General features: G+C 55.4%; 26 non-coding genes across 26 annotated transcripts; all 26 read left to right on the top strand.

Annotated features, from left to right (window-relative positions):
• The first annotated feature begins 538 nt into the window (after positions 1 to 538).
• Positions 539 to 657, top strand: LOC136012465 (5S ribosomal RNA). Its single transcript, XR_010611766.1, has one exon. It is a non-coding gene; the product is annotated as a 5S ribosomal RNA (ribosomal RNA).
• A 528-nt stretch (positions 658 to 1185) lies between these two features.
• LOC136012451 (5S ribosomal RNA) lies at positions 1186 to 1304 on the top strand. The gene has a single exon (XR_010611751.1). It is a non-coding gene; the product is annotated as a 5S ribosomal RNA (ribosomal RNA).
• Positions 1305 to 1832: 528 nt separating this feature from the next.
• Positions 1833 to 1951, top strand: LOC136012450 (5S ribosomal RNA). The gene has a single exon (XR_010611750.1). It is a non-coding gene; the product is annotated as a 5S ribosomal RNA (ribosomal RNA).
• Positions 1952 to 2479: 528 nt separating this feature from the next.
• Positions 2480 to 2598, top strand: LOC136012449 (5S ribosomal RNA). Its single transcript, XR_010611749.1, has one exon. It is a non-coding gene; the product is annotated as a 5S ribosomal RNA (ribosomal RNA).
• Positions 2599 to 3126: 528 nt separating this feature from the next.
• On the top strand, positions 3127 to 3245 carry LOC136012448 (5S ribosomal RNA). Its single transcript, XR_010611747.1, has one exon. It is a non-coding gene; the product is annotated as a 5S ribosomal RNA (ribosomal RNA).
• A 528-nt stretch (positions 3246 to 3773) lies between these two features.
• LOC136012446 (5S ribosomal RNA) lies at positions 3774 to 3892 on the top strand. Its single transcript, XR_010611745.1, has one exon. It is a non-coding gene; the product is annotated as a 5S ribosomal RNA (ribosomal RNA).
• A 528-nt stretch (positions 3893 to 4420) lies between these two features.
• Positions 4421 to 4539, top strand: LOC136012459 (5S ribosomal RNA). Its single transcript, XR_010611761.1, has one exon. It is a non-coding gene; the product is annotated as a 5S ribosomal RNA (ribosomal RNA).
• Positions 4540 to 5067: 528 nt separating this feature from the next.
• LOC136012445 (5S ribosomal RNA) lies at positions 5068 to 5186 on the top strand. Its single transcript, XR_010611744.1, has one exon. It is a non-coding gene; the product is annotated as a 5S ribosomal RNA (ribosomal RNA).
• Positions 5187 to 5714: 528 nt separating this feature from the next.
• Positions 5715 to 5833, top strand: LOC136012460 (5S ribosomal RNA). The gene has a single exon (XR_010611762.1). It is a non-coding gene; the product is annotated as a 5S ribosomal RNA (ribosomal RNA).
• A 528-nt stretch (positions 5834 to 6361) lies between these two features.
• LOC136012444 (5S ribosomal RNA) lies at positions 6362 to 6480 on the top strand. Its single transcript, XR_010611743.1, has one exon. It is a non-coding gene; the product is annotated as a 5S ribosomal RNA (ribosomal RNA).
• A 528-nt stretch (positions 6481 to 7008) lies between these two features.
• On the top strand, positions 7009 to 7127 carry LOC136012443 (5S ribosomal RNA). Its single transcript, XR_010611741.1, has one exon. It is a non-coding gene; the product is annotated as a 5S ribosomal RNA (ribosomal RNA).
• Positions 7128 to 7655: 528 nt separating this feature from the next.
• Positions 7656 to 7774, top strand: LOC136012442 (5S ribosomal RNA). Its single transcript, XR_010611740.1, has one exon. It is a non-coding gene; the product is annotated as a 5S ribosomal RNA (ribosomal RNA).
• A 528-nt stretch (positions 7775 to 8302) lies between these two features.
• On the top strand, positions 8303 to 8421 carry LOC136012458 (5S ribosomal RNA). The gene has a single exon (XR_010611759.1). It is a non-coding gene; the product is annotated as a 5S ribosomal RNA (ribosomal RNA).
• A 528-nt stretch (positions 8422 to 8949) lies between these two features.
• LOC136012441 (5S ribosomal RNA) lies at positions 8950 to 9068 on the top strand. Its single transcript, XR_010611739.1, has one exon. It is a non-coding gene; the product is annotated as a 5S ribosomal RNA (ribosomal RNA).
• A 528-nt stretch (positions 9069 to 9596) lies between these two features.
• LOC136012440 (5S ribosomal RNA) lies at positions 9597 to 9715 on the top strand. The gene has a single exon (XR_010611738.1). It is a non-coding gene; the product is annotated as a 5S ribosomal RNA (ribosomal RNA).
• Positions 9716 to 10243: 528 nt separating this feature from the next.
• On the top strand, positions 10244 to 10362 carry LOC136012466 (5S ribosomal RNA). The gene has a single exon (XR_010611767.1). It is a non-coding gene; the product is annotated as a 5S ribosomal RNA (ribosomal RNA).
• A 528-nt stretch (positions 10363 to 10890) lies between these two features.
• On the top strand, positions 10891 to 11009 carry LOC136012427 (5S ribosomal RNA). The gene has a single exon (XR_010611726.1). It is a non-coding gene; the product is annotated as a 5S ribosomal RNA (ribosomal RNA).
• A 528-nt stretch (positions 11010 to 11537) lies between these two features.
• On the top strand, positions 11538 to 11656 carry LOC136012463 (5S ribosomal RNA). Its single transcript, XR_010611765.1, has one exon. It is a non-coding gene; the product is annotated as a 5S ribosomal RNA (ribosomal RNA).
• Positions 11657 to 12184: 528 nt separating this feature from the next.
• Positions 12185 to 12303, top strand: LOC136012447 (5S ribosomal RNA). Its single transcript, XR_010611746.1, has one exon. It is a non-coding gene; the product is annotated as a 5S ribosomal RNA (ribosomal RNA).
• A 528-nt stretch (positions 12304 to 12831) lies between these two features.
• Positions 12832 to 12950, top strand: LOC136012478 (5S ribosomal RNA). The gene has a single exon (XR_010611780.1). It is a non-coding gene; the product is annotated as a 5S ribosomal RNA (ribosomal RNA).
• Positions 12951 to 13478: 528 nt separating this feature from the next.
• Positions 13479 to 13597, top strand: LOC136012417 (5S ribosomal RNA). The gene has a single exon (XR_010611716.1). It is a non-coding gene; the product is annotated as a 5S ribosomal RNA (ribosomal RNA).
• A 528-nt stretch (positions 13598 to 14125) lies between these two features.
• On the top strand, positions 14126 to 14244 carry LOC136012461 (5S ribosomal RNA). Its single transcript, XR_010611763.1, has one exon. It is a non-coding gene; the product is annotated as a 5S ribosomal RNA (ribosomal RNA).
• Positions 14245 to 14772: 528 nt separating this feature from the next.
• On the top strand, positions 14773 to 14891 carry LOC136012468 (5S ribosomal RNA). The gene has a single exon (XR_010611768.1). It is a non-coding gene; the product is annotated as a 5S ribosomal RNA (ribosomal RNA).
• A 528-nt stretch (positions 14892 to 15419) lies between these two features.
• On the top strand, positions 15420 to 15538 carry LOC136012462 (5S ribosomal RNA). Its single transcript, XR_010611764.1, has one exon. It is a non-coding gene; the product is annotated as a 5S ribosomal RNA (ribosomal RNA).
• A 528-nt stretch (positions 15539 to 16066) lies between these two features.
• On the top strand, positions 16067 to 16185 carry LOC136012406 (5S ribosomal RNA). The gene has a single exon (XR_010611705.1). It is a non-coding gene; the product is annotated as a 5S ribosomal RNA (ribosomal RNA).
• A 528-nt stretch (positions 16186 to 16713) lies between these two features.
• LOC136012400 (5S ribosomal RNA) lies at positions 16714 to 16832 on the top strand. Its single transcript, XR_010611699.1, has one exon. It is a non-coding gene; the product is annotated as a 5S ribosomal RNA (ribosomal RNA).
• The last annotated feature ends 7249 nt before the right edge of the window (positions 16833 to 24081 follow it).

Genomic DNA, 24081 nt, shown 5'->3' with positions numbered 1-24081 from the left:
GCAGTTTCATATACTGAATAATTATATATATATATATAGTATTTTATATACATTTAATAATACAATAATACATTAATATATTAACTATATTAAAATAGAAATATATAAAATATATATGTATAAGTACATTAATATATATTAAACTACACTTCTAATAATCCCAGGTGAAATAGGCTTTTGCCAGCTATTAAGGGGACCATGTAAGCAATGCCAGACCCCTTTTCCTTTGTAGGGTAGTGCTTCATTAGGATCGCCTGTGGGCAGTTCCAGACCCCTTTTTCTCGGTGTGGTGCTGCGGAGGGGCAGGTCCGTGGGGGTCCCCGTTCCTGCTGTTGGTAAAGGGGGAACGGCGCATGGCGTTGGTTGTGGGGGTGGGTGGGGGGGTGAGGGTTCGTGATGTCGTGGGCAGGGCCCCGTGCGTGGGGTTTCTGGTGCGGTTGAGCAGCACAAGGGTGCCGGTGGCTTTAGGGGCTTGGGCTGAGTACGGTTCGGGAGCGTGTGCGGAGGGCCCGAGTGCAGCGGTGTCGGAGGAGCGGCTGCCTACGGCCACACCACCCTGAAAACGCCCGATCTCGTCTGATCTCGGAAACTAAGCAGGGTCGGGCTCGGTTAGTACTTGGATGGGAGACCGCCTGGGAATCCCGGGTGCTGTAGGCTTTTGCCAGCTGGTAGGGGAACCTGCGAGCAATGTCAGCCCGTTTTGGTATGCGGGATGCTGCGCCTTTGGGGGCCCCTACGAGCAATTCCACGCCCCGTTATCTTGCTGGGATGTTGAGGAGATAGGGTCCCCTGCTTGCGAGCTTGTCCCGCTTTCTCTTGCTTGCCTGCTTAGGCCATGGATGGCCGTGCGAGCAATTCCAGCCCCCTTTTCCTTGCCGGGTTGTTGAGGCCATAGGTAGCCCTGCAGGCAATTCCGGAGCCCTTTTTCTCGGTGTGGTGCTGCGGAGGGGCAGGTCCGTGGGGGTCCCCGTTCCTGCTGTTGGTAAAGGGGGAACGGCGCATGGCGTTGGTTGTGCGGGTGGGTGGGGGGGTGAGGGTTCGTGATGTCGTGGGCAGGGCCCCGTGCGTGGGGTTTCTGGTGCGGTTGAGCAGCACAAGGGTGCCGGTGGCTTTAGGGGCTTGGGCTGATTACGGTTCGGGAGCGTGTGCGGAGGGCCCGAGTGCAGTGGTGTCGGAGGAGCGGCTGCCTACGGCCACACCACCCTGAAAACGCCCGATCTCGTCTGATCTCGGAAGCTAAGCAGGGTCGGGCTCGGTTAGTACTTGGATGGGAGACCGCCTGGGAATCCCGGGTGCTGTAGGCTTTTGCCAGCTGGTAGGGGAACCTGCGAGCAATGTCAGCCCGTTTTGGTATGCGGGATGCTGCGCCTTTGGGGGCCCCCACGAGCAATTCCACGCCCCGTTATCTTGCTGGGATGTTGAGGAGATAGGGTCCCCTGCTTGCGAGCTTGTCCCGCTTTCTCTTGCTTGCCTGCTTAGGCTATGGATGGCCGTGCGAGCAATTCCAGCCCCCTTTTCCTTGCCGGGTTGTTGAGGCCATAGGTAGCCCTGCAGGCAATTCCGGAGCCCTTTTTCTCGGTGTGGTGCTGCGGAGGGGCAGGTCCGTGGGGGTCCCCGTTCCTGCTGTTGGTAAAGGGGGAACGGCGCATGGCGTTGGTTGTGGGGGTGGGTGGGGGGGTGAGGGTTCGTGATGTCGTGGGCAGGGCCCCGTGCGTGGGGTTTCTGGTGCGGTTGAGCAGCACAAGGGTGCCGGTGGCTTTAGGGGCTTGGGCTGAGTACGGTTCGGGAGCGTGTGCGGAGGGCCCGAGTGCAGCGGTGTCGGAGGAGCGGCTGCCTACGGCCACACCACCCTGAAAACGCCCGATCTCGTCTGATCTCGGAAGCTAAGCAGGGTCGGGCTCGGTTAGTACTTGGATGGGAGACCGCCTGGGAATCCCGGGTGCTGTAGGCTTTTGCCAGCTGGTAGGGGAACCTGCGAGCAATGTCAGCCCGTTTTGGTATGCGGGATGCTGTGCCTTTGGGGGCCCCTACGAGCAATTCCACGCCCCGTTATCTTGCTGGGATGTTGAGGAGATAGGGTCCCCTGCTTGCGAGCTTGTCCCGCTTTCTCTTGCTTGCCTGCTTAGGCCATGGATGGCCGTGCGAGCAATTCCAGCCCCCTTTTCCTTGCCGGGTTGTTGAGGCCATAGGTAGCCCTGCTGGCAATTCCGGAGCCCTTTTTCTCGGTGTGGTGCTGCGGAGGGGCAGGTCCGTGGGGGTCCCCGTTCCTGCTGTTGGTAAAGGGGGAACGGCGCATGGCGTTGGTTGTGGGGGTGGGTGGGGGGGTGAGGGTTCGTGATGTCGTGGGCAGGGCCCCGTGCGTGGGGTTTCTGGTGCGGTTGAGCAGCACAAGGGTGCCGGTGGCTTTAGGGGCTTGGGCTGAGTACGGTTCGGGAGCGTGTGCGGAGGGCCCGAGTGCAGCGGTGTCGGAGGAGCGGCTGCCTACGGCCACACCACCCTGAAAACGCCCGATCTCGTCTGATCTCGGAAGCTAAGCAGGGTCGGGCTCGGTTAGTACTTGGATGGGAGACCGCCTGGGAATCCCGGGTGCTGTAGGCTTTTGCCAGCTGGTAGGGGAACCTGCGAGCAATGTCAGCCCGTTTTTGTATGCGGGATGCTGCGCCTTTGGGGGCCCCCACGGGCAATTCCACGCCCCGTTATCTTGCTGGGATGTTGAGGAGATAGGGTCCCCTGCTTGCGAGCTTGTCCCGCTTTCTCTTGCTTGCCTGCTTAGGCCATGGATGGCCGTGCGAGCAATTCCAGCCCCCTTTTCCTTGCCGGGTTGTTGAGGCCATAGGTAGCCCTGCAGGCAATTCCGGAGCCCTTTTTCTCGGTGTGGTGCTGCGGAGGGGCAGGTCCGTGGGGGTCCCCGTTCCTGCTGTTGGTAAAGGGGGAACGGCGCATGGCGTTGGTTGTGGGGGTGGGTGGGGGGGTGAGGGTTCGTGATGTCGTGGGCAGGGCCCCGTGCGTGGGGTTTCTGGTGCGGTTGAGCAGCACAAGGGTGCCGGTGGCTTTAGGGGCTTGGGCTGAGTACGGTTCGGGAGCGTGTGCGGAGGGCCCGAGTGCAGCGGTGTCGGAGGAGTGGCTGCCTACGGCCACACCACCCTGAAAACGCCCGATCTCGTCTGATCTCGGAAGCTAAGCAGGGTCGGGCTCGGTTAGTACTTGGATGGGAGACCGCCTGGGAATCCCGGGTGCTGTAGGCTTTTGCCAGCTGGTAGGGGAACCTGCGAGCAATGTCAGCCCGTTTTTGTATGAGGGATGCTGCGCCTTTGGGGGCCCCCACGAGCAATTCCACGCCCCGTTATCTTGCTGGGATGTTGAGGAGATAGGGTCCCCTGATTGCGAGCTTGTCCCGCTTTCTCTTGCTTGCCTGCTTAGGCTATGGATGGCCGTGCGAGCAATTCCAGCCCCCTTTTCCTTGCCGGGTTGTTGAGGCCATAGGTAGCCCTGCAGGCAATTCCGGAGCCCTTTTTCTCGGTGTGGTGCTGCGGAGGGGCAGGTCCGTGGGGGTCCCCGTTCCTGCTGTTGGTAAAGGGGGAACGGCGCATGGCGTTGGTTGTGGGGGTGGGTGGGGGGGTGAGGGTTCGTGATGTCGTGGGCAGGGCCCCGTGCGTGGGGTTTCTGGTGCGGTTGAGCCGCACAAGGGTGCCGGTGGCTTTAGGGGCTTGGGCTGAGTACGGTTCGGGAGCGTGTGCGGAGGGCCCGAGTGCAGCGGTGTCGGAGGAGCAGCTGCCTACGGCCACACCACCCTGAAAACGCCCGATCTCGTCTGATCTCGGAAGCTAAGCAGGGTCGGGCTCGGTTAGTACTTGGATGGGAGACCGCCTGGGAATCCCGGGTGCTGTAGGCTTTTGCCAGCTGGTAGGGGAACCTGCGAGCAATGTCAGCCCGTTTTTGTATGCGGGATGCTGCGCCTTTGGGGGCCCCCACGGGCAATTCCACGCCCCGTTATCTTGCTGGGATGTTGAGGAGATAGGGTCCCCTGCTTGCGAGCTTGTCCCGCTTTCTCTTGCTTGCCTGCTTAGGCTATGGATGGCCGTGCGAGCAATTCCAGCCCCCTTTTCCTTGCCGGGTTGTTGAGGCCATAGGTAGCCCTGCAGGCAATTCCGGAGCCCTTTTTCTCGGTGTGGTGCTGCGGAGGGGCAGGTCCGTGGGGGTCCCCGTTCCTGCTGTTGGTAAAGGGGGAACGGCGCATGGCGTTGGTTGTGGGGGTGGGTGGGGGGGTGAGGGTTCGTGATGTCGTGGGCAGGGCCCCGTGCGTGGGGTTTCTGGTGCGGTTGAGCAGCACAAGGGTGCCGGTGGCTTTAGGGGCTTGGGCTGAGTACGGTTCGGGAGCGTGTGCGGAGGGCCCGAGTGCAGCGGTGTCGGAGGAGCGGCTGCCTACGGCCACACCACCCTGAAAACGCCCGATCTCGTCTGATCTCGGAAGCTAAGCAGGGTCGGGCTTGGTTAGTACTTGGTTGGGAGACCGCCTGGGAATCCCGGGTGCTGTAGGCTTTTGCCAGCTGGTAGGGGAACCTGCGAGCAATGTCAGCCCGTTTTGGTATGCGGGATGCTGCGCCTTTGGGGGCCCCCACGAGCAATTCCACGCCCCGTTATCTTGCTGGGATGTTGAGGAGATAGGGTCCCCTGCTTGCGAGCTTGTCCCGCTTTCTCTTGCTTGCCTGCTTAGGCCATGGATGGCCGTGCAAGCAATTCCAGCCCCCTTTTCCTTGCCGGGTTGTTGAGGCCATAGGTAGCCCTGCAGGCAATTCCGGAGCCCTTTTTCTCGGTGTGGTGCTGCGGAGGGGCAGGTCCGTGGGGGTCCCCGTTCCTGCTGTTGGTAAAGGGGGAACGGCGCATGGCGTTGGTTGTGGGGGTGGGTGGGGGGGTGAGGGTTCGTGATGTCGTGGGCAGGGCCCCGTGCGTGGGGTTTCTGGTGCGGTTGAGCAGCACAAGGGTGCCGGTGGCTTTAGGGGCTTGGGCTGAGTACGGTTCGGGAGCGTGTGCGGAGGGCCCGAGTGCAGTGGTGTCGGTGGAGTGGCTGCCTACGGCCACACCACCCTGAAAACGCCCGATCTCGTCTGATCTCGGAAGCTAAGCAGGGTCGGGCTCGGTTAGTACTTGGATGGGAGACCGCCTGGGAATCCCGGGTGCTGTAGGCTTTTGCCAGCTGGTAGGGGAACCTGCGAGCAATGTCAGCCCGTTTTTGTATGAGGGATGCTGCGCCTTTGGGGGCCCCCACGGGCAATTCCACGCCCCGTTATCTTGCTGGGATGTTGAGGAGATAGGGTCCCCTGCTTGCGAGCTTGTCCCGCTTTCTCTTGCTTGCCTGCTTAGGCCATGGATGGCCGTGCGAGCAATTCCAGCCCCCTTTTCCTTGCCGGGTTGTTGAGGCCATAGGTAGCCCTGCAGGCAATTCCGGAGCCCTTTTTCTCGGTGTGGTGCTGCGGAGGGGCAGGTCCGTGGGGGTCCCCGTTCCTGCTGTTGGTAAAGGGGGAACGGCGCATGGCGTTGGTTGTGGGGGTGGGTGGGGGGGTGAGGGTTCGTGATGTCGTGGGCAGGGCCCCGTGCGTGGGGTTTCTGGTGCGGTTGAGCAGCACAAGGGTGCCGGTGGCTTTAGGGGCTTGGGCTGAGTACGGTTCGGGAGCGTGTGCGGAGGGCCCGAGTGCAGCGGTGTCGGAGGAGTGGCTGCCTACGGCCACACCACCCTGAAAACGCCCGATCTCGTCTGATCTCGGAAGCTAAGCAGGGTCGGGCTCGGTTAGTACTTGGATGGGAGACCGCCTGGGAGTCCCGGGTGCTGTAGGCTTTTGCCAGCTGGTAGGGGAACCTGCGAGCAATGTCAGCCCGTTTTTGTATGCGGGATGCTGCGCCTTTGGGGGCCCCCACGGGCAATTCCACGCCCCGTTATCTTGCTGGGATGTTGAGGAGATAGGGTCCCCTGCTTGCGAGCTTGTCCCGCTTTCTCTTGCTTGCCTGCTTAGGCCATGGATGGCCGTGCGAGCAATTCCAGCCCCCTTTTCCTTGCCGGGTTGTTGAGGCCATAGGTAGCCCTGCAGGCAATTCCGGAGCCCTTTTTCTCGGTGTGGTGCTGCGGAGGGGCAGGTCCGTGGGGGTCCCCGTTCCTGCTGTTGGTAAAGGGGGAACGGCGCATGGCGTTGGTTGTGGGGGTGGGTGGGGGGGTGAGGGTTCGTGATGTCGTGGGCAGGGCCCCGTGCGTGGGGTTTCTGGTGCGGTTGAGCAGCACAAGGGTGCCGGTGGCTTTAGGGGCTTGGGCTGAGTACGGTTCGGGAGCGTGTGCGGAGGGCCCGAGTGCAGCGGTGTCGGAGGAGCGGCTGCCTACGGCCACACCACCCTGAAAACGCCCGATCTCGTCTGATCTCGGAAGCTAAGCAGGGTCGGGCTCGGTTAGTACTTGGATGGGAGACCGCCTGGGAATCCCGGGTGCTGTAGGCTTTTGCCAGCTGGTAGGGGAACCTGCGAGCAATGTCAGCCCGTTTTGGTATGCGGGATGCTGCGCCTTTGGGGGCCCCCACGAGCAATTCCACGCCCCGTTATCTTGCTGGGATGTTGAGGAGGTAGGGTCCCCTGCTTGCGAGCTTGTCCCGCTTTCTCTTGCTTGCCTGCTTAGGCCATGGATGGCCGTGCGAGCAATTCCAGCCCCCTTTTCCTTGCCGGGTTGTTGAGGCCATAGGTAGCCCTGCAGGCAATTCCGGAGCCCTTTTTCTCGGTGTGGTGCTGCGGAGGGGCAGGTCCGTGGGGGTCCCCGTTCCTGCTGTTGGTAAAGGGGGAACGGCGCATGGCGTTGGTTGTGGGGGTGGGTGGGGGGGTGAGGGTTCGTGATGTCGTGGGCAGGGCCCCGTGTGTGGGGTTTCTGGTGCGGTTGAGCCGCACAAGGGTGCCGGTGGCTTTAGGGGCTTGGGCTGAGTACGGTTCGGGAGCGTGTGCGGAGGGCCCGAGTGCAGCGGTGTCGGAGGAACGGCTGCCTACGGCCACACCACCCTGAAAACGCCCGATCTCGTCTGATCTCGGAAGCTAAGCAGGGTCGGGCTCGGTTAGTACTTGGATGGGAGACCGCCTGGGAATCCCGGGTGCTGTAGGCTTTTGCCAGCTGGTAGGGGAACCTGCGAGCAATGTCAGCCCGTTTTGGTATGCGGGATGCTGCGCCTTTGGGGGCCCCCACGAGCAATTCCACGCCCCGTTATCTTGCTGGGATGTTGAGGAGATAGGGTCCCCTGATTGCGAGCTTGTCCCGCTTTCTCTTGCTTGCCTGCTTAGGCTATGGATGGCCGTGCGAGCAATTCCAGCCCCCTTTTCCTTGCCGGGTTGTTGAGGCCATAGGTAGCCCTGCAGGCAATTCCGGAGCCCTTTTTCTCGGTGTGGTGCTGCGGAGGGGCAGGTCCGTGGGGGTCCCCGTTCCTGCTGTTGGTAAAGGGGGAACGGCGCATGGCGTTGGTTGTGGGGGTGGGTGGGGGGGTGAGGGTTCGTGATGTCGTGGGCAGGGCCCCGTGCGTGGGGTTTCTGGTGCGGTTGAGCCGCACAAGGGTGCCGGTGGCTTTAGGGGCTTGGGCTGAGTACGGTTCGGGAGCGTGTGCGGAGGGCCCGAGTGCAGCGGTGTCGGAGGAGCAGCTGCCTACGGCCACACCACCCTGAAAACGCCCGATCTCGTCTGATCTCGGAAGCTAAGCAGGGTCGGGCTCGGTTAGTACTTGGATGGGAGACCGCCTGGGAATCCCGGGTGCTGTAGGCTTTTGCCAGCTGGTAGGGGAACCTGCGAGCAATGTCAGCCCGTTTTTGTATGCGGGATGCTGCGCCTTTGGGGGCCCCCACGGGCAATTCCACGCCCCGTTATCTTGCTGGGATGTTGAGGAGATAGGGTCCCCTGCTTGCGAGCTTGTCCCGCTTTCTCTTGCTTGCCTGCTTAGGCTATGGATGGCCGTGCGAGCAATTCCAGCCCCCTTTTCCTTGCCGGGTTGTTGAGGCCATAGGTAGCCCTGCAGGCAATTCCGGAGCCCTTTTTCTCGGTGTGGTGCTGCGGAGGGGCAGGTCCGTGGGGGTCCCCGTTCCTGCTGTTGGTAAAGGGGGAACGGCGCATGGCGTTGGTTGTGGGGGTGGGTGGGGGGGTGAGGGTTCGTGATGTCGTGGGCAGGGCCCCGTGCGTGGGGTTTCTGGTGCGGTTGAGCAGCACAAGGGTGCCGGTGGCTTTAGGGGCTTGGGCTGAGTACGGTTCGGGAGCGTGTGCGGAGGGCCCGAGTGCAGCGGTGTCGGAGGAGCGGCTGCCTACGGCCATACCACCCTGAAAACGCCCGATCTCGTCTGATCTCGGAAGCTAAGCAGGGTCGGGCTCGGTTAGTACTTGGATGGGAGACCGCCTGGGAATCCCGGGTGCTGTAGGCTTTTGCCAGCTGGTAGGGGAACCTGCGAGCAATGTCAGCCCGTTTTGGTATGCGGGATGCTGCGCCTTTGGGGGCCCCTACGAGCAATTCCACGCCCCGTTATCTTGCTGGGATGTTGAGGAGATAGGGTCCCCTGCTTGCGAGCTTGTCCCGCTTTCTCTTGCTTGCCTGCTTAGGCCATGGATGGCCGTGCGAGCAATTCCAGCCCCCTTTTCCTTGCCGGGTTGTTGAGGCCATAGGTAGCCCTGCAGGCAATTCCGGAGCCCTTTTTCTCGGTGTGGTGCTGCGGAGGGGCAGGTCCGTGGGGGTCCCCGTTCCTGCTGTTGGTAAAGGGGGAACGGCGCATGGCGTTGGTTGTGGGGGTGGGTGGGGGGGTGAGGGTTCGTGATGTCGTGGGCAGGGCCCCGTGCGTGGGGTTTCTGGTGCGGTTGAGCAGCACAAGGGTGCCGGTGGCTTTAGGGGCTTGGGCTGAGTACGGTTCGGGAGCGTGTGCGGAGGGCCCGAGTGCAGCGGGGTCGGAGGAGTGGCTGCCTACGGCCACACCACCCTGAAAACGCCCGATCTCGTCTGATCTCGGAAGCTAAGCAGGGTCGGGCTCGGTTAGTACTTGGATGGGAGACCGCCTGGGAATCCCGGGTGCTGTAGGCTTTTGCCAGCTGGTAGGGGAACCTGCGAGCAATGTCAGCCCGTTTTTGTATGCGGGATGCTGCGCCTTTGGGGGCCCCCACGAGCAATTCCACGCCCCGTTATCTTGCTGGGATGTTGAGGAGATAGGGTCCCCTGCTTGCGAGCTTGTCCCGCTTTCTCTTGCTTGCCTGCTTAGGCCATGGATGGCCGTGCGAGCAATTCCAGCCCCCTTTTCCTTGCCGGGTTGTTGAGGCCATAGGTAGCCCTGCAGGCAATTCCGGAGCCCTTTTTCTCGGTGTGGTGCTGCGGAGGGGCAGGTCCGTGGGGGTCCCCGTTCCTGCTGTTGGTAAAGGGGGAACGGCGCATGGCGTTGGTTGTGGGGGTGGGTGGGGGGGTGAGGGTTCGTGATGTCGTGGGCAGGGCCCCGTGCGTGGGGTTTCTGGTGCGGTTGAGCAGCACAAGGGTGCCGGTGGCTTTAGGGGCTTGGGCTGAGTACGGTTCGGGAGCGTGTGCGGAGGGCCCGAGTGCAGTGGTGTCGGTGGAGTGGCTGCCTACGGCCACACCACCCTGAAAACGCCCGATCTCGTCTGATCTCGGAAGCTAAGCAGGGTCGGGCTCGGTTAGTACTTGGATGGGAGACCGCCTGGGAATCCCGGGTGCTGTAGGCTTTTGCCAGCTGGTAGGGGAACCTGCGAGCAATGTCAGCCCGTTTTGGTATGCGGGATGCTGCGCCTTTGGGGGCCCCCACGGGCAATTCCACGCCCCGTTATCTTGCTGGGATGTTGAGGAGGTAGGGTCCCCTGCTTGCGAGCTTGTCCCGCTTTCTCTTGCTTGCCTGCTTAGGCCATGGATGGCCGTGCGAGCAATTCCAGCCCCCTTTTCCTTGCCGGGTTGTTGAGGCCATAGGTAGCCCTGCAGGCAATTCCGGAGCCCTTTTTCTCGGTGTGGTGCTGCGGAGGGGCAGGTCCGTGGGGGTCCCCGTTCCTGCTGTTGGTAAAGGGGGAACGGCGCATGGCGTTGGTTGTGGGGGTGGGTGGGGGGGTGAGGGTTCGTGATGTCGTGGGCAGGGCCCCGTGTGTGGGGTTTCTGGTGCGGTTGAGCCGCACAAGGGTGCCGGTGGCTTTAGGGGCTTGGGCTGAGTACGGTTCGGGAGCGTGTGCGGAGGGCCCGAGTGCAGCGGTGTCGGAGGAACGGCTGCCTACGGCCACACCATCATGAAAACGCCCGATCTCGTCTGATCTCGGAAGCTAAGCAGGGTCGGGCTCGGTTAGTACTTGGATGGGAGACCGCCTGGGAATCCCGGGTGCTGTAGGCTTTTGCCAGCTGGTAGGGGAACCTGCGAGCAATGTCAGCCCGTTTTTGTATGAGGGATGCTGCGCCTTTGGGGGCCCCCACGAGCAATTCCACGCCCCGTTATCTTGCTGGGATGTTGAGGAGATAGGGTCCCCTGCTTGCGAGCTTGTCCCGCTTTCTCTTGCTTGCCTGCTTAGGCTATGGATGGCCGTGCGAGCAATTCCAGCCCCCTTTTCCTTGCCGGGTTGTTGAGGCCATAGGTAGCCCTGCAGGCAATTCCGGAGCCCTTTTTCTCGGTGTGGTGCTGCGGAGGGGCAGGTCCGTGGGGGTCCCCGTTCCTGCTGTTGGTAAAGGGGGAACGGCGCATGGCGTTGGTTGTGGGGGTGGGTGGGGGGGTGAGGGTTCGTGATGTCGTGGGCAGGGCCCCGTGTGTGGGGTTTCTGGTGCGGTTGAGCCGCACAAGGGTGCCGGTGGCTTTAGGGGCTTGGGCTGAGTACGGTTCGGGAGCGTGTGCGGAGGGCCCGAGTGCAGCGGTGTCGGAGGAACGGCTGCCTACGGCCACACCACCCTGAAAACGCCCGATCTCGTCTGATCTCGGAAGCTAAGCAGGGTCGGGCTCGGTTAGTACTTGGATGGGAGACCGCCTGGGAATCCCGGGTGCTGTAGGCTTTTGCCAGCTGGTAGGGGAACCTGCGAGCAATGTCAGCCCGTTTTTGTATGCGGGATGCTGCGCCTTTGGGGGCCCCCACGAGCAATTCCACGCCCCGTTATCTTGCTGGGATGTTGAGGAGATAGGGTCCCCTGATTGCGAGCTTGTCCCGCTTTCTCTTGCTTGCCTGCTTAGGCTATGGATGGCCGTGCGAGCAATTCCAGCCCCCTTTTCCTTGCCGGGTTGTTGAGGCCATAGGTAGCCCTGCAGGCAATTCCGGAGCCCTTTTTCTCGGTGTGGTGCTGCGGAGGGGCAGGTCCGTGGGGGTCCCCGTTCCTGCTGTTGGTAAAGGGGGAACGGCGCATGGCGTTGGTTGTGGGGGTGGGTGGGGGGGTGAGGGTTCGTGATGTCGTGGGCAGGGCCCCGTGCGTGGGGTTTCTGGTGCGGTTGAGCCGCACAAGGGTGCCGGTGGCTTTAGGGGCTTGGGCTGAGTACGGTTCGGGAGCGTGTGCGGAGGGCCCGAGTGCAGCGGTGTCGGAGGAGCAGCTGCCTACGGCCACACCACCCTGAAAACGCCCGATCTCGTCTGATCTCGGAAGCTAAGCAGGGTCGGGCTCGGTTAGTACTTGGATGGCAGACCGCCTGGGAATCCCGGGTGCTGTAGGCTTTTGCCAGCTGGTAGGGGAACCTGCGAGCAATGTCAGCCCGTTTTGGTATGCGGGATGCTGCGCCTTTGGGGGCCCCCACGAGCAATTCCACGCCCCGTTATCTTGCTGGGATGTTGAGGAGATAGGGTCCCCTGCTTGCGAGCTTGTCCCGCTTTCTCTTGCTTGCCTGCTTAGGCTATGGATGGCCGTGCGAGCAATTCCAGCCCCCTTTTCCTTGCCGGGTTGTTGAGGCCATAGGTAGCCCTGCAGGCAATTCCGGAGCCCTTTTTCTCGGTGTGGTGCTGCGGAGGGGCAGGTCCGTGGGGGTCCCCGTTCCTGCTGTTGGTAAAGGGGGAACGGCGCATGGCGTTGGTTGTGGGGGTGGGTGGGGGGGTGAGGGTTCGTGATGTCGTGGGCAGGGCCCCGTGCGTGGGGTTTCTGGTGCGGTTGAGCAGCACAAGGGTGCCGGTGGCTTTAGGGGCTTGGGCTGAGTACGGTTCGGGAGCGTGTGCGGAGGGCCCGAGTGCAGCGGTGTCGGAGGAGCGGCTGCCTACGGCCATACCACCCTGAAAACGCCCGATCTCGTCTGATCTCGGAAGCTAAGCAGGGTCGGGCTCGGTTAGTACTTGGATGGGAGACCGCCTGGGAATCCCGGGTGCTGTAGGCTTTTGCCAGCTGGTAGGGGAACCTGCGAGCAATGTCAGCCCGTTTTGGTATGCGGGATGCTGCGCCTTTGGGGGCCCCTACGAGCAATTCCACGCCCCGTTATCTTGCTGGGATGTTGAGGAGATAGGGTCCCCTGCTTGCGAGCTTGTCCCGCTTTCTCTTGCTTGCCTGCTTAGGCCATGGATGGCCGTGCGAGCAATTCCAGCCCCCTTTTCCTTGCCGGGTTGTTGAGGCCATAGGTAGCCCTGCAGGCAATTCCGGAGCCCTTTTTCTCGGTGTGGTGCTGCGGAGGGGCAGGTCCGTGGGGGTCCCCGTTCCTGCTGTTGGTAAAGGGGGAACGGCGCATGGCGTTGGTTGTGGGGGTGGGTGGGGGGGTGAGGGTTCGTGATGTCGTGGGCAGGGCCCCGTGCGTGGGGTTTCTGGTGCGGTTGAGCAGCACAAGGGTGCCGGTGGCTTTAGGGGCTTGGGCTGAGTACGGTTCGGGAGCGTGTGCGGAGGGCCCGAGTGCAGCGGTGTCGGAGGAGCGGCTGCCTACGGCCATACCACCCTGAAAACGCCCGATCTCGTCTGATCTCGGAAGCTAAGCAGGGTCGGGCTCGGTTAGTACTTGGATGGGAGACCGCCTGGGAATCCCGGGCGCTGTAGGCTTTTGCCAGCTGGTAGGGGAACCTGCGAGCGATGTCAGCCCGTTTTGGTATGCGGGATGCTGCGCCTTTGGGGGCCCCCACGGGCAATTCCACGCCCCGTTATCTTGCTGGGATGTTGAGGAGGTAGGGTCCCCTGCTTGCGAGCTTGTCCCGCTTTCTCTTGCTTGCCTGCTTAGGCCATGGATGGCCGTGCGAGCAATTCCAGCCCCCTTTTCCTTGCCGGGTTGTTGAGGCCATAGGTAGCCCTGCAGGCAATTCCGGAGCCCTTTTTCTCGGTGTGGTGCTGCGGAGGGGCAGGTCCGTGGGGGTCCCCGTTCCTGCTGTTGGTAAAGGGGGAACGGCGCATGGCGTTGGTTGTGGGGGTGGGTGGGGGGGTGAGGGTTCGTGATGTCGTGGGCAGGGCCCCGTGTGTGGGGTTTCTGGTGCGGTTGAGCCGCACAAGGGTGCCGGTGGCTTTAGGGGCTTGGGCTGAGTACGGTTCGGGAGCGTGTGCGGAGGGCCCGAGTGCAGCGGTGTCGGAGGAACGGCTGCCTACGGCCACACCACCCTGAAAACGCCCGATCTCGTCTGATCTCGGAAGCTAAGCAGGGTCGGGCTCGGTTAGTACTTGGATGGGAGACCGCCTGGGAATCCCGGGTGCTGTAGGCTTTTGCCAGCTGGTAGGGGAACCTGCGAGCAATGTCAGCCCGTTTTGGTATGCGGGATGCTGCGCCTTTGGGGGCCCCTACGAGCAATTCCACGCCCCGTTATCTTGCTGGGATGTTGAGGAGATAGGGTCCCCTGCTTGCGAGCTTGTCCCGCTTTCTCTTGCTTGCCTGCTTAGGCCATGGATGGCCGTGCGAGCAATTCCAGCCCCCTTTTCCTTGCCGGGTTGTTGAGGCCATAGGTAGCCCAGCAGGCAATTCCGGTGCCCTTTTTCTCGGTGTGGTGCTGCGGAGGGGCAGGTCCGTGGGGGTCCCCGTTCCTGCTGTTGGTAAAGGGGGAACGGCGCATGGCGTTGGTTGTGGGGGTGGGTGGGGGGGTGAGGGTTCGTGATGTCGTGGGCAGGGCCCCGTGCGTGGGGTTTCTGGTGCGGTTGAGCCGCACAAGGGTGCCGGTGGCTTTAGGGGCTTGGGCTGAGTACGGTTCGGGAGCGTGTGCGGAGGGCCCGAGTGCAGTGGTGTCGGAGGAGTGGCTGCCTACGGCCACACCACCCTGAAAACGCCCGATCTCGTCTGATCTCGGAAGCTAAGCAGGGTCGGGCTCGGTTAGTACTTGGTTGGGAGACCGCCTGGGAATCCCGGGTGCTGTAGGCTTTTGCCAGCTGGTAGGGGAACCTGCGAGCAATGTCAGCCCGTTTTGGTATGCGGGATGCTGCGCCTTTGGGGGCCCCTACGAGCAATTCCACGCCCCGTTATCTTGCTGGGATGTTGAGGAGATAGGGTCCCCTGCTTGCGAGCTTGTCCCGCTTTCTCTTGCTTGCCTGCTTAGGCCATGGATGGCCGTGCGAGCAATTCCAGCCCCCTTTTCCTTGCCGGGTTGTTGAGGCCATAGGTAGCCCTGCAGGCAATTCCGGAGCCCTTTTTCTCGGTGTAGGGCTGCGGAGGGGCAGGTCCGTGGGGGTCCCCGTTCCTGCTGTTGGTAAAGGGGGAACGGCGCATGGCGTTGGTTGTGGGGGTGGGTGGGGGGGTGAGGGTTCGTGATGTCGTGGGCAGGGCCCCGTGCGTGGGGTTTCTGGTGCGGTTGAGCAGCACAAGGGTGCCGGTGGCTTTAGGGGCTTGGGCTGAGTACGGTTCGGGAGCGTGTGCGGAGGGCCCGAGTGCAGCGGTGTCGGAGGAGCGGCTGCCTACGGCCACACCACCCTGAAAACACCCGATCTCGTCTGATCTCGGAAGCTAAGCAGGGTCGGGCTCGGTTAGTACTTGGATGGGAGACCGCCTGGGAATCCCGGGTGCTGTAGGCTTTTGCCAGCTGGTAGGGGAACCTGCGAGCAATGTCAGCCCGTTTTGGTATGCGGGATGCTGCGCCTTTGGGGGCCCCTACGAGCAATTCCACGCCCCGTTATCTTGCTGGGATGTTGAGGAGATAGGGTCCCCTGCTTGCGAGCTTGTCCCGCTTTCTCTTGCTTGCCTGCTTAGGCCATGGATGGCCGTGCGAGCAATTCCAGCCCCCTTTTCCTTGCCGGGTTGTTGAGGCCATAGGTAGCCCTGCAGGCAATTCCGGAGCCCTTTTTCTCGGTGTGGTGCTGCGGAGGGGCAGGTCCGTGGGGGTCCCCGTTCCTGCTGTTGGTAAAGGGGGAACGGCGCATGGCGTTGGTTGTGGGGGTGGGTGGGGGGGTGAGGGTTCGTGATGTCGTGGGCAGGGCCCCGTGCGTGGGGTTTCTGGTGCGGTTGAGCCGCACAAGGGTGCCGGTGGCTTTAGGGGCTTGGGCTGAGTACGGTTCTGGAGCGTGTGCGGAGGGCCCGAGTGCAGCGGTGTCGGAGGAACGGCTGTCTACGGCCACACCACCCTGTAAACGCCCGATCTCGTCTGATCTCGGAAGCTAAGCAGGGTCGGGCTCGGTTAGTACTTGGATGGGAGACCGCCTGGGAATCCCGGGTGCTGTAGGCTTTTGCCAGCTGGTAGGGGAACCTGCGAGCAATGTCAGCCCGTTTTTGTATGAGGGATGCTGCGCCTTTGGGGGCCCCCACGAGCAATTCCACGCCCCGTTATCTTGCTGGGATGTTGAGGAGATAGGGTCCCCTGATTGCGAGCTTGTCCCGCTTTCTCTTGCTTGCCTGCTTAGGCTATGGATGGCCGTGCGAGCAATTCCAGCCCCCTTTTCCTTGCCGGGTTGTTGAGGCCATAGGTAGCCCTGCAGGCAATTCCGGAGCCCTTTTTCTCGGTGTGGTGCTGCGGAGGGGCAGGTCCGTGGGGGTCCCCGTTCCTGCTGTTGGTAAAGGGGGAACGGCGCATGGCGTTGGTTGTGGGGGTGGGTGGGGGGGTGAGGGTTCGTGATGTCGTGGGCAGGGCCCCGTGCGTGGGGTTTCTGGTGCGGTTGAGCAGCACAAGGGTGCCGGTGGCTTTAGGGGCTTGGGCTGAGTACGGTTCGGGAGCGTGTGCGGAGGGCCCGAGTGCAGCGGTGTCGGAGGAGCGGCTGCCTACGGCCACACCACCCTGAAAACGCCCGATCTCGTCTGATCTCGGAAGCTAAGCAGGGTCGGGCTCGGTTAGTACTTGGATGGGAGACCGCCTGGGAATCCCGGGTGCTGTAGGCTTTTGCCAGCTGGTAGGGGAACCTGCGAGCAATGTCAGCCCGTTTTGGTATGCGGGATGCTGTGCCTTTGGGGGCCCCTACGAGCAATTCCACGCCCCGTTATCTTGCTGGGATGTTGAGGAGATAGGGTCCCCTGCTTGCGAGCTTGTCCCGCTTTCTCTTGCTTGCCTGCTTAGGCCATGGATGGCCGTGCGAGCAATTCCAGCCCCCTTTTCCTTGCCGGGTTGTTGAGGCCATAGGTAGCCCTGCTGGCAATTCCGGAGCCCTTTTTCTCGGTGTGGTGCTGCGGAGGGGCAGGTCCGTGGGGGTCCCCGTTCCTGCTGTTGGTAAAGGGGGAACGGCGCATGGCGTTGGTTGTGGGGGTGGGTGGGGGGGTGAGGGTTCGTGATGTCGTGGGCAGGGCCCCGTGCGTGGGGTTTCTGGTGCGGTTGAGCCGCACAAGGGTGCCGGTGGCTTTAGGGGCTTGGGCTGAGTACGGTTCGGGAGCGTGTGCGGAGGGCCCGAGTGCAGCGGTGTCGGAGGAGCAGCTGCCTACGGCCATACCACCCTGAAAACGCCCGATCTCGTCTGATCTCGGAAGCTAAGCAGGGTCGGGCTCGGTTAGTACTTGGATGGGAGACCGCCTGGGAATCCCGGGTGCTGTAGGCTTTTGCCAGCTGGTAGGGGAACCTGCGAGCAATGTCAGCCCGTTTTGGTATGCGGGATGCTGCGCCTTTGGGGGCCCCTACGAGCAATTCCACGCCCCGTTATCTTGCTGGGATGTTGAGGAGATAGGGTCCCCTGCTTGCGAGCTTGTCCCGCTTTCTCTTGCTTGCCTGCTTAAGCCATGAAGAGCCTTCATGTAATGTAGGTACTATTTTTGTTTCTTTGGTTTCATGATGATAGGTTCCCGTTCCCGCATTGTCTTTTCCTTTTTTTTTTTTTCTGTGATTTTGTGGCCGTAGGTGTCCCTGCATTTATTTCCTGCCCCCTTTTTTCTTTGTCTGACATTCCAGGTTTAGAGGCCCCTGAGTTCAATTGTAGTCACGTTTTGTATGCTGGGATTTTCAGGCATCTTTTTTCTGAAGATAAAAAAAAAAAAAAGCAAAGGCAGTACAGAAGCAAGCAAGGAAGGGAGACCAGAAGTGAAGTAATAATTAGTTCTTCTTTCTGTCGCGCTTCCTCTCTTGCTTTCATTCTTTTTTGCTTTCTGGCATTCTTTTTTGGATTTTTTTTGTAGAGCCCCTTCAGATACTGGAAGGCTGCTATGAGGTCTCCGCACTACCTTCTCTTCTCCATCCCCCAGTTTCTCAGCCTTTCTTCCTATGGGAACTGCTCCAGTTCTCTGATTATCTTCGTGGCCCTCCTCTGGACTTGTTCCAACAGTTTCATGTCCTTTTTATGTTGAGGACACCAGAACTGCACACAATACTCCAGGTGAGGTCTCACAAGAGCAGAGTAGAGGGGCAGGATCACCTCCTTCGACCTGCTGGTCATGCTCCTTTTGATGCAGCCCAGGATACGGTTGGCTTTCTGGGCTGCGAGCGCACACTGAAGCCAGCTCATGTTCATTTTCTCATCGACCAGCACCCCAAGTCCTTCTCCACAGGGCCGCTCTGAATCTCTTCTCTGCCCAATCTGTAGCTGTGCCTGGGATAGGTCCGACCCAGGTGTAGGACCTTGCACATGGTTAAACTTCACGTGGTTTCCATTGACCTCTCAAGTGTGTCAAGGTCTCTCCGGATGGCATTCCTTCCCCACAGGGTTAGCAACTGAACCACACAGCTTGGTGTCATCGGCAAACCTGTCTTGTTGTTTTTTGTGGGGAGTGAAGCTGGTAAGATTTGCATGAAAAAGAGTTTGGGAATGAGCTCTGAGGCCTTGGTGCTTGACAAGCCCTGGGGCGATGAGTTGGAACTTTGAAGGACAGGAAAGGTAAACTAGCAAACCTTGGGAGGATGGGCCGGGGTGTACCTGTAATCTCTGTTGGAGGCCAGAGGATGTGGGGGTTGTGAGAGGGTCTGCAACAATGTGATTGGACTATTTACCTGGGGTGTTTGACAGTGGCCGGTGAGACTGAATGTTGTATGTATGTGCAGGTCGGGAAAGTACCAAACAAGGGCATAAAAAGAGCTTGGTGGTAATAAACAAGGATTTGAGTCTCTGCATCAACTTGAGTCCGTGTAGTGAAATGCCACAGCTTTTAAAACAAGACAAAACAAAGAAAGCAACCAAAAAGCTCACAAGTATACAATAATACATTTGGCAGACCTGTTTTGAAAATAATTCTTTCCCCCCTGAGGTTAACTTATTCTCTCCAATCAAAAGATTTAGGAGTCCCATTAATTTCTGAGACCTTTATACAAGTATATGACTTTGTGCCTCATATTCTGATAATGATAATTCTGATAATTCTGAGCCACACAAAAGAATTTGCATAAAGTCTTCAGTTTTCTTCATATTCACTTTCCTATCCTTTATAGGGCATATTCCTTGTCTTGAGAAAATGGCTCTGTCCATAATATAGCTTATACTCCAGAAGGGCTCATTCTTATTAATTCAATCAATTTTATTGTCATTTCCAGGTCTTTCTATGGCATTGTGTTTATCTGGGATGATTTTCTCCATTTTATCTGATTTCAGCAGCTTAGAGGTGAATCAAAGAACGAGTGAATTATTTCAGTGAAGCCTGACAAAGTGTGGTAGCTGCTAAAAATTATCTGCACTTTTTAAGAAGTCGGACAAAGAGATTTCAAAAAGCTCCTGCTGTTGCAGCAGGATATAGTCATGTAACACCAGAAGACTGTGTTTATGAGCATTCAGCTGCAGGTGAAGCAGCATAAGTAAGAATGGGACACAGGTGAAAAAGTGCGGACAGATGGCAGGGATACCAACTTCTTTGCCACATAATGGACTGTACAGCTGGAAGCACAGAACTGATATTAACTGATTTGTTTATGAGGCCATGAAGGTTTTACTTTTTGAAACCCTGTATTTCTATTGGACTTCATAATGACATGCAATTTATTTAAATAGCCACTGAAGGTAAAAAGAGCAGTGTGACTTCAATCCCATACACCCCACACTAACAACTATGTTACATGAAAAGCAATTCAAGAACATCTCAGCTCTTTAATGACACTTTCAAATTCTGGTTCACCATTTCAGCAGCTCAAAATCCCAATTCTGAGGAGCTTTAGCTAAAGATTTACATATGCTGTGGAGATGTACATCTCTTGTCATTTTGTTACAGTTTATGGCAGTTGTTTTCCTTCCTTTTGTTCATCAGTTGTTTGTAAATGAGCTTCTCTTAGCAATACTATTTGATGAAAATATTTATCAAACATTTTGAATTAATAATACCTGTCTGCATTGTTTTTGCAGCTACTCAAACTGATGTAAGTCAAAATCCAAGCTTTACTTAAGTAGAATAATCATAGAAAAGTCTGAGGCAATATGATTGGATTCTGATTCTTTCTCCTGTATCCTCCTGAGAAATAGAATTTAGAGGATCAAGATGAATATCAACTTAGGGATATACATATTCGGCTGGGTTCCATAAAAGAAGTTGAAAGTGATGGGTTCCTTAGGTGAGTGTCCTCTCTGGCCATCCTCCCCACTGCAGCCGGTGGTTCCCCCATACTATTTCTACTACAGTAGGTATATAGTTTTCACAAGGACCCACTCAAATTCTCTATGGGTTCTTCCTGCTTGTAATGCTGCTAGCATTGATTGGAGAGTGCTTTTATAAGGGCAGTTGCTGCACAATGATTGTTGTAACTTTATGCATATATATAATTGAGTCCTGCTGCATAAAACAAAATGCTACAACCAAAAGGCAAGGATGAAAGCAAAGAAGGGCCAAGTCTCATGCCAGCAGCAATCACTTCTCATGAGACAATACTGTAATTTTCTTGTATGAGGCCATGAGAATAATAGCATGAGAAGAGCAACATAATGTGCTACTTTGATGAGGAAGTAATATATGAAAGTATAAGACTTGTTCAGATTCCTTCCATAGTGCTACCCGAATAGATGAAAACCTGTGCCAGGTGTCCCAAGTCTAGGGAGAACATAGCTCCCTACAGATCCCAAGCATCCACTTTTCTAGGCAGATGTTCTCTAATTTTCAGTGCGTTGTTTAAAACTCATGCTAACGCCACTGTACCAAGGAAACCAGCTAAACCATTTCAAAGGACAAGAGCTAACTCAGTGAGCCAATCATTTTAGTGTGATTTATGGAATCAAACAGTGAATCCTCAAACCTGGTGATATAAATGGCATCTTTGTATCCAGGAAAATGTCCATATTCCTCAAATATCCAGGACACAAAGCATGCCTTTCATTTTTTTTCTTCAAAGTATCAGAACTTGCTGAATATTATACTTTTTTCCAGTTTGAACTCTGCAGGATAAAGTGCTGATTTTAGGTTGTGTAATTGATAGCATATATCATATAGTGCTGTTTCTGCTCTCTGCTTCACAACTTTTCAAAGTCACATATAACCCATGTAAAGAGAATCTGTAAACTCAAAGTTCATGAATAGCGAGACCTGATTACCAACCAAAAAAGTCTAAGAGTGATAACAGATAGTAATAAATATTGAAATGTTTCCACTGTGTTTAATGATAACTTTTTCTATTAAGAAAAATGTTTCTGAACTGTGCTATTGCATTGAAAATGGCAAGTTATTTCCTCTCTGATACACATCTACTAATGCTGCTTTCAGAAGACAGGTTACTCTTTACAGGACCTGCTTCCTCTGAAGGTGAAGTTGCCTTGCCAGTTCATGGATACAATGTGATAATGCTGTAACAAGTGAAAGAACTCTTGAATTTATTGGTAACCACGGAAAACTGTTCAAACGTGCCTGTATGTCCACTACATTCAAACAGGAAAAAAAATATATATTTAGGGAAAGGTGCATTAACTGCATGATCCTCATCAGTACCCAAGCAAATTCCATACTTTTCTCAATAAAAACATGGAAGTAGAAAAATCGAGAGATGTAAATCTTTGTTTTTAGAGGTTTCCTCTTAACTAAGCCCCAGTCTCTGCCTGGTTCCTAACCAAAGCCTTTTATCCTCCTGCCTTGCCCCTGAGTATGCAGCCAGTGGATGTATCTAGAATCTAGCAAAAAGGAAGTAAGGGTATAACAACTGATGCTCCTTTCCCAAAGTGACTCACCTCAGGGACCAAACACTGATTTTAAATATCAAAAATACAGATGTTCTTTGCCCCTGCTGTATCCTGCTGACTTCAGTAGGTATTTATCAGGGGTTAGAGGGCTCATAGTGTAAATTAACCAAGCCGAAGCTGGAAAACCAGTTACAGGTTAGCCATCTGAGCTGATCCCAATCTTGCTATAAATTAAACAGAGAAATAAGTAAAATCGAAGACAGTATGGCTTTATACAGGTGGGTTTGGTCTCAAGTGCCTGATGCCTCACTGGTATCACAGTGTATTTTATCACTTAATGCCTGTGCATACTGATTAGAAAACACTAGCATTTTCCTTCACTTAACAGAAACATAAATTGTGATTTCAGATGGAGGGTCAATGGGTAATCAAGCCTGAAAGGGCAGCAGGGTGAGACGGCAGTAAGAGAAACAGATGACAGGAGGAATTAAGTGAAAGCAGACAGGGATCTTGCTTACTCTTGTTCCTCTGCTGTCCCTTTTTTGTTGTCTAACATATTACAGTCTGCAGTCTTACTATCATTACGACTATCCTTTTTCCCCCAGATAATCTGTGGTAATCTGAATATGGGAAAGAGCTGCTTTTCTCTGAACTTTGGTACCAAAATGAGTTACTTGAATGTGGATCACCCCGGGTTATGATTAAGAAGAGGGAAATTAAGGAACCAAATACATTGTTAATTCTGAAAAGAAAGAGTTTTCCATGGTCACTAAGCATAGCACAGTCACTCAAAGTATGGTATAACCTTATTCTTATGTGTATTAACATGCATGTCTATGACAACTATTGACAACTAAAGATGACAACTACGTGTAAATAATAGAGAATGTTGTATTATTTGTTGTGATCACATTTATAACTCCAAACCATGACTGATGGAATTGCCAAGGTAAGCAGGGCCTTTTATTATTCTTCCTCCATGTTCATAAAGGCCTGATCTCCTCAGATGCTGACATTTTATAAATGTCATAGTTTACGAGGAAATAATAAAACCCCGGATAACACCACACAGCACTGTGACCTTTAGCTGAGGGATTGCTGTAAGTTCTTAAGTAAGCTCAGTAAAGAAATTCAGAGGTGAAAATTCAGGTTCTAGTAAGTAATTGAAGACTTCAAAGGTCACAGATTTAGAAATTCTGTCTGAGAGCTGGAGCTAGCAACCCTTTTTTACTAACATGTTGTGATTTTATTTTGCAAATGAACCATGTTAGCAACGCATCCGAAACAGCTTTAACTGAACATTTTGAAATTTTCATCATTATTTGGAACTGAATTTGTTTACAGTGACCAGTCTAATCAAACCTGAAGGCATTCCCAGTATTCATGTTATTGCTTAGGAAGCAGATTTTATGGATGTTTCCACAACAGTATTTCTGGCAGATGCTCTCAACAGATGTTCATTTAATGAGCTGTGCCCAAAATACACCTAGGAAAAAAGTGTATTTTATTCATATTAAAAAAAAAAAACCCACCAAAACTGTTTCGGAGATGTGTAAGTGCATCATAGCTTGAATAGGTGTTTTGAAATTTGAGGCAGAATCCTTCACTACAAGGAATATCTGCTGCTCTTTCCATAAGAAAGCATCAAATAGCTGGGGCTCCAAAACCAGGGGAGAAAATAACAAAAGGTTCCTCCACACTCAGAAGTTTATTTAATTTTGGCATCTGTATTATTTGGAGATTCTGTCCTTGCTGACAGTGCTTGAGACTACCTCATCTACCCAGGGTCTATGCACATGCATCCCAGAAGAGCTGCACAAATGTCTATGCCCCAGACTTCAAGAACTGAGCAGAGTGTACCAGTTCAGTTTATACTGCCTAGTAAAATGGAACTGGACATAGAATGGCAAGTTACTTAGATTTTCTAAGACAGATATTAAACTATATCTCATCAATCAAAATATAACATCGGAAGCTGCATGGAATGTGAAGCTATAATAATCAGGACAACTAAAAATGACCTAAATAATTAATACTTAAGCCAAAAATCAGTATGTATAAAAAACCAACAAGAAATACAAATTAGAATATTTAAGTATGTAGGTACTTGATAAAGTATATTTATCAAGTATAAATATTACATTTATACTTGATAAAGTATATTTATCAAGTCAACAGATGCAGACTTCTTATAAGTGCAGTGCTAATCCTATAAAGGCAGAAATAGTCACTGTTTTTCTGTGTGTTGCATTTGAAATAAAAGCAGGAAGAAGTAGACATCCCCTGTGATGCTGTGGGAATAGAGACTTTGCAATACGCAGCGCAAGAGACAGGGAAAAGCTTCTTCCAGAGTTAAGTATTATTGGAAAAAAAACTAATGTAAATGAGATGTTTGCTACAATGACATGAAATTTCATAAAGACTGGTGACATCAGAAAGTACGGATAACAGTTTACTGTCACAGAAGTTTTAGTTACTTGTTCAAATAGTCTTAAAACTCCAACTTGTGGTTTGACACTCCTGGGCAGAGAAAACTTAAGTTGACAGATGGTGAGAAGAAATTACTTGATCAAAGTCTAAAGTAAGCATTTTCTTGCAAAGTCTGCCATCTATTAAATACTCTCATTCAAGTACCATGTAAATATGTGAGATCCTACTAGAGCGGTATGAATACCGTGATACTTCTGACACAAACACTTAGGACTACTGTTGAAACACTTATCATTTTGTAATAATAAAGAAACCAATTGAGTAGTTTGGCACTCCTATTCCAATAAGC

This window comes from Lathamus discolor, chromosome 3, assembly GCF_037157495.1.
Source record: "Lathamus discolor isolate bLatDis1 chromosome 3, bLatDis1.hap1, whole genome shotgun sequence".
Taxonomy (NCBI): domain Eukaryota; kingdom Metazoa; phylum Chordata; class Aves; order Psittaciformes; family Psittacidae; genus Lathamus; species Lathamus discolor.
Note: the sequence above shows the minus strand (reverse complement) of the source record. Positions and strands in the feature narration are given on the sequence as shown.